Source organism: Diabrotica virgifera, chromosome 2 (genome assembly GCF_917563875.1).
Source record: "Diabrotica virgifera virgifera chromosome 2, PGI_DIABVI_V3a".
NCBI classification, from domain to species: domain Eukaryota; kingdom Metazoa; phylum Arthropoda; class Insecta; order Coleoptera; family Chrysomelidae; genus Diabrotica; species Diabrotica virgifera.
The window spans coordinates 25,728,175-25,734,174 of NC_065444.1; the positions used below are offsets into that span (position 1 = coordinate 25,728,175).

General features: G+C 31.9%; 1 long non-coding RNA gene across 1 annotated transcript; it reads right to left on the bottom strand.

The window, feature by feature from the left end:
- Nucleotides 1-28: 28 nt before the first annotated feature.
- LOC126879990 (uncharacterized) lies at nt 29-4,792 on the bottom strand. The gene is made up of 2 exons (XR_007696368.1): nt 4,434-4,792; nt 29-262 (listed from the first exon to the last, which is right to left on the bottom strand). It is a non-coding gene; the product is annotated as an uncharacterized LOC126879990 (long non-coding RNA).
- Nucleotides 4,793-6,000: the final 1,208 nt, after the last annotated feature.

The following is a 6,000-nucleotide window of genomic DNA, read 5'->3' on the forward strand; positions in this document are numbered from 1 at the left end:
ACACTTATATTAATTTAAATACACAGACTTACTTCATATTATTTATTTACCACACTAACTTACAAGAACAATAAACACTTAATAGTATTTAATTTATTAGGAAATACTACACATTATCAAATCTAATTTATATTGTACTTAACAAAATTTATCTAATCAAAAATACCTCCAAATCGTACGCTCTAATACAGTATCTCGTCGTGGCTTTATTAGACTTCTCACTCATTCACAATCGTTGCCTTAAATACTATTTACAGTTTTTCTAGAACAAAAAGAATGATAGCGTCATTTACCTGTTAAAAGAGTCTCCCTTTGATTCTAGAATGAAAATAATATTTACATAAAATAAAGTAACGTTTACATGTATCCAGAAACTGGTGCAAGTCTCACTGGAATGCCAGTGGTATAAAAAATAGACCACCTTTCTATTCAAGACAGCGCTGGCAGACAGCTCTGGACTGGTGCAAAAAAGTGTTTACACTTGAACAAAACCCTATACAAGATGACTCTGCCACATCCTTGGTAGAGGAAGAAATTAGAATAATCACAAGAAACTTCCTTGATGGACAACGGATCATCCAAGTAACGAATCAAGACTGCTAAATACCCCTCCTGGATTTGAAAGGTGACTGAAGAAACCATGGCCAACAGACTTAATAAATTAACTATTTATGTGAACTAATATAAAATATATTATACAGGAGAGTTGCCACATGGCAGCTTCTCCCTCATGTGTTCAACATTCACACCATTTACTTATAGCTTCATGATCAGATGGTAAATTAAATTGTGTATTAAATAAAAAAAAATGTCAAAATATTTTTTATACCTAAAGGTGGAGCAGAATCTATTTCCTGAATTTCAGTTATACAATTTTGATCGCTTATGGAAGATGTTGGTTGTCCTTTATATACTTTCTTATTTTGTACAGCAATCCTTTTCTCGGCGATTCCAAATTCAATTCTTGTTCTGCATTACTTCCAATCATTGCAGGAAGTATTTGTATTGTACGATGACCTGATACTAAAGATATTCGCGGTGTGCAAGTACTTGGAAAGGGAAACGAGAAACGACCGTGCGCGAGTCGCGGAGAAATATTGCAACTATCTTAAATAATTCATATTGTCAATTGAAATTGTCAAATTGACGTATATTTCATACCTTCTGTCATTGACTCAGAAAAATTATATATTGCTCCACAATATTGATATGATATGCAATTATTATATAAAGGTAAATTTAATTAATTGTATTTTGCTTGCAGTACTGCATTTTAATAACGGATTTTATTTACTACATACAATTGTTTACGTTTGCTAAACATAACCTGCATCTTATTTTTTTCTTCTTATTATTTTTTTGGACTATGGTCTTGACAATTATCCAGCAACCAGGACTAATATAATTGGCCAATATAATTAAAAGTGCGAATAAAAGTACAGAGCGTAGAAATAGAGGTCGCTTTTCCGAACTTGCACGGTCCCAATAGGAAAAGTCAAACAATGAGGAATGCACATAACTTTCCCCTTGTTGCCATATTCTAAATTTGAAAAAATATATAGAGAATAGTCAGATTTTTTTGATATGCCATTCCTATTACAGCAAGCATTTCATTGGCTAGAATTAGTGACGAGTATAATATATGATGTCATGGTAACTGACGTCTGTCATAATATTGGAGGTTACATTTATAATGTCAAATTATTGTTTTCAATTTATATTTTATTTATTTAGTTTATATTTTAACAACAGTTTATTTTTTAAATAACTTTACTTTCCCTTCCGTATCCTTGATTGGTCGTTTAGGTTCGTAATGGTTTTCTTGTATGGTAGGTTTAGTTAGGCATTAATTTTAAGAAATGTTGCTGGCTAAATGGGCACAGCTTCCAAAGGCCACAAAAGAAGAAGAAAAAATAAACAAACAAAAATCTTACATAACCTTCTATCTAAGCCTTCTATACTATAGGAAAACATGAGTGACACTGGGTGCGTTCAGATGACCACAGCGGCTGGACAGCTGAGCCAGCAGTAGCTGTCAGACGTCACCGCTGGAAGTCAGCCGCTGAGAGATTTACTAAGCTTCCCTATCACAGCTGGATACAACCACTCAGCCGATTTCTGCTGACAGTCAGCCGCTATGGTCGTCCAAACGCACCCACTTATAAGCTCTGAGCTTCGCTGGTGTCGCTCCTAGCGGATTACTAATTCAACTTTCACCAGTAATTTTTAAATTTATTATTTAATTTTATCGCTTAATATTTACAACGCAAAAAAGTAATTAAATTGTAATCGATTTTTTAAAAATTTTGCTAACTGTTTTAACGTTCTCTTAATGAAATATTAATTTCTTACTTCAGATACATTCACAATTATCGTGTAGATGGCGCTTAGATGATTTATATCTAATTATAATTAGATATTACAAAATATTAAAAAAACTTAATTCAGTATTTAAACCGTAAGTATACTTAAGATAAAAATATATACCACAGCTTTGACCAACTAATATTTTTTATAATTAATGTTTTTAATTTCAATTTTAAATTATTCACTTTGACAATGATGTCAAATTTCCAGTAAAGGTTTACAGACTTGTCACTACTGGCTCTCGCGATTTTTTAATTATCCCCTCTACCTACGAGCTCAGCGTATATTACAAATACAGTTGGAAAAATGAAAGAATACCCATGACCAATCACATCAATCACTTAATTTATGTTTGTTGTCTTTTTCTATAAATAATAAACGTTTGTTATAGAAAAAGATAGGAAACACAAAATAAGTGATCGTTCATGGGTATTCTTTATTTTTCCCACTGTAGTTATCTTTGTTTCACACTCTTAAAGACAAAGAGAAACAGTGTCACCTGTAGTTGCTGTGGTAAATACATACCGTCGAAAAAATGAAAGAATACCCATGAACGATCACATCAATCACATATTATTCAGATTATTAATAATCTATCTCTCTCATTTATTATTTATAAAAAAAAAACAGCAAATACAAAATATGTGATTGATGTGATCGTTCATGGGTATTCTTTCATTTTTCCGACTGTATATGTTTTTATTTGGCAACAGCGCTTGTTACCAAACTTAACGGTAGTGAAAAACTAATAAATGAGGAACAATTTGTTGAATTTGCTTGCCGTCAAGTTTGTACGAGTACCAGTGGGTTATATTTCATTAAATATAATATGAAGTGCATGCCTAATTGTTTAACTTTTAGTTTATCATACTTTAACAATGAATTGGGTGGCTCTCTGATCCAATATAAGTACTGTTATTATTTCCACTAAAAATGGTTACAGGAACAATTTTTGAAATTTTTTGATTTGATTGATATGACACATTTTTAAAATTCTGATCAGTCTGACGTAGAGGACATTTTGTTTGAATAATAGGTTTGTTCTAGCAAACAGTCGAACTAGTCAGCAAACAGTTGGTCAGTGAGAGAACATAATACAGTTAAGAGTGCTATCCCCTCTACTCGCGCTGGTCCACTATTCGCTAATGGTTTCAGACCGTTTGAAACTCGTGCTAGAACAAACTGATTGTCTGTAAGAAACAAATCACAATAACTGAATAAAACAGATTTTCCCACCTACCTCTATCCAAAGTATATATTTCCTGGCCTCATTGTAGGGAGCATAGTCATATTTTTTTCTCCCTAGGGAAACAAAGTACTTTTAATCCCTAGGGAGTAAAAGTAAAAGTGATGTTGACGTCATACTATGTCATAGCATAGATGAAATAACTTATTGACACCCTATACTATTACTCTAATTTTCTATTAGGTAAGTATCCATACATTTTAAATTTTATTTATAGATGTTGCAAAATGGTAAAAACAGTAAATTGTTATTTTGATTTAAAAATTTTTCATTAATAATTTGATAGTTATACTGTACCTACTTGTTAGTTTTAGTTCTCTAATAAATTTTGTTAGTTCTATTGTTGATTGAATACACAAATTCCTGTATTCAATTATGATTCATGTATTCAATCAACAGTTATATAAATATTTTAAAAATGAAAAAATGACTTATTTGAGGGAGGTGGAAAAATGTATAACATGGGAGAAGTGCCTTTTCCTCCCTTGAATGATTACTGTAGTAAACTAGTAAACTTTATTCTTGGGAGGAAAAGGTGCACTTCGCTCTCTTGTTATACAAATATCTATAGGTGTTAAATTGGTGAATAAACAAAAAACCAATATAAATAATTAAATACTTTCGCTTTCTTCTCTAAATATTGTTGGTACAGCATTGCATTTTAATTTTCTGCTGCCATCTTGTCTAACTTTTTTCCACATGTCAGAAGTAGTGTTCCTAAACATTCAAAAATTGAATACAATATTTTTTAATGATATAAATATTATAAAGAGAATGCATCAGATGCAAATACTCAATTAATTTTACTTGAAGAACTTACTTCACAAACAACAGCATATTTGTTTGGATCTTGTTTTAACCCTATATTTTTAATCCATACTTTCCGTCGTTCAGATTCTTTTGGGAAAGAATTCATTTTCACATTATTTTTCCCCAATCGACTTCGCAACCTTTTACCTTAGAGGAAGGCATTTTTCAACCTGGATAATAGTAATAGTAATTTAATATTTCTCGATCTATCTAGTTAAGTGAGGTTAAACCAGAGTAAACGAAAAATAAACAACTGATCATCTGTTTACCCCTTCCAAATTAATCCGGAAATCTGAGCAAAAGATGGCGGAGCCAATCAGCTTTTAGCGTATACGATGGCAACACTCTTCCAAGACGCACACTGGTAATACCTAGTCGTTCCCTAAACTCGACACAACTGGATAGTGATTGTAGAAGGTAATTTGTTTGTTTTTTGAGAATTTTGCCGAAATTGGCAAAATTACTAATTATTTAGTAATAATTATTAACTATTTAGAAATTATTTTTTTTGTCGAATTGGCAAAATTATTGACTAAAATCACTAGCCAGTATTGTGTCTGTGTACATCCTTCTAATGGAAAAAAATATTTGAAGATTTTTCTCAAATTATGGATACCAAGAACATTTTCATTTATAACTCTTTTATTTTTAATTTGACAAATAAAAGTTATTCTTCATAAAAAGCTCTTCTTGTTCTAAGATTTATGATGCAACCGTGTCCCAAAAGTAGGGGAACGGTCGAATATTTCGCGAACTAAACATCGGATGGAAAAACTGAAAAATACGTGTTCAATCATTTTCAAAAATCTATCCAATGACACCAAACACCAACTCCCACTACACCCCCTGGAGGTGGGGTGGGGGGTAACTTTAAAATCTTAAATGGAAACCCCTAGTTTTTCTTGCAGATTTGCATTCGTTACGTAAAAGTAAGCAACTTTTATGCAAGACATTTTTTCGAACTGTGGATAGATGGCACTATAATTGGGAAAAACGATTTATCCTGATACCATAGGTAAATTATAGAAACGGTCTAATATCTCGAGAAATACACTTAGCAACCTCCACTTTTTATTGCGGATTCGAATTCGTCATGAAAAATGAAGCAACATTTATTCGAAACATTTTTTAAAAATGCTGATAGATGGCGCTAATAAATAGTATTTTTCCAATTAAAGCGCCATCTATCAACAATTCTAAAAAATGTTTCGAATAAATGTTGCTTAGTTTTTCATGATAAATCCGAATCTGTAATAAAAAGTGGGGGTTGCTATTTAATATTTTAAAGTTACCCCCCACCCCACCTCCAGGGGGATGGGTTGGAGGGTCATGTTTAGTGTTATTCGATAGGTTTTCGAAAAGTCCAAAAAAATTTTGTTTGGTTTCTTATTTGGAAGTGTATTTATCGAGATATTAGACCGTTTCTATAATTTACCCATGGTATCAGGATAAATCGTTTTTCCCTATTATAGCGCCATCTATCCACAGTTCGAAAAAGTGTCTTGAATAAAAGTTGCTTACTTTTACGTAACGAATCCAAATCTGCAAGAAAATCTAGGGGTTTCCATTTGAGATTT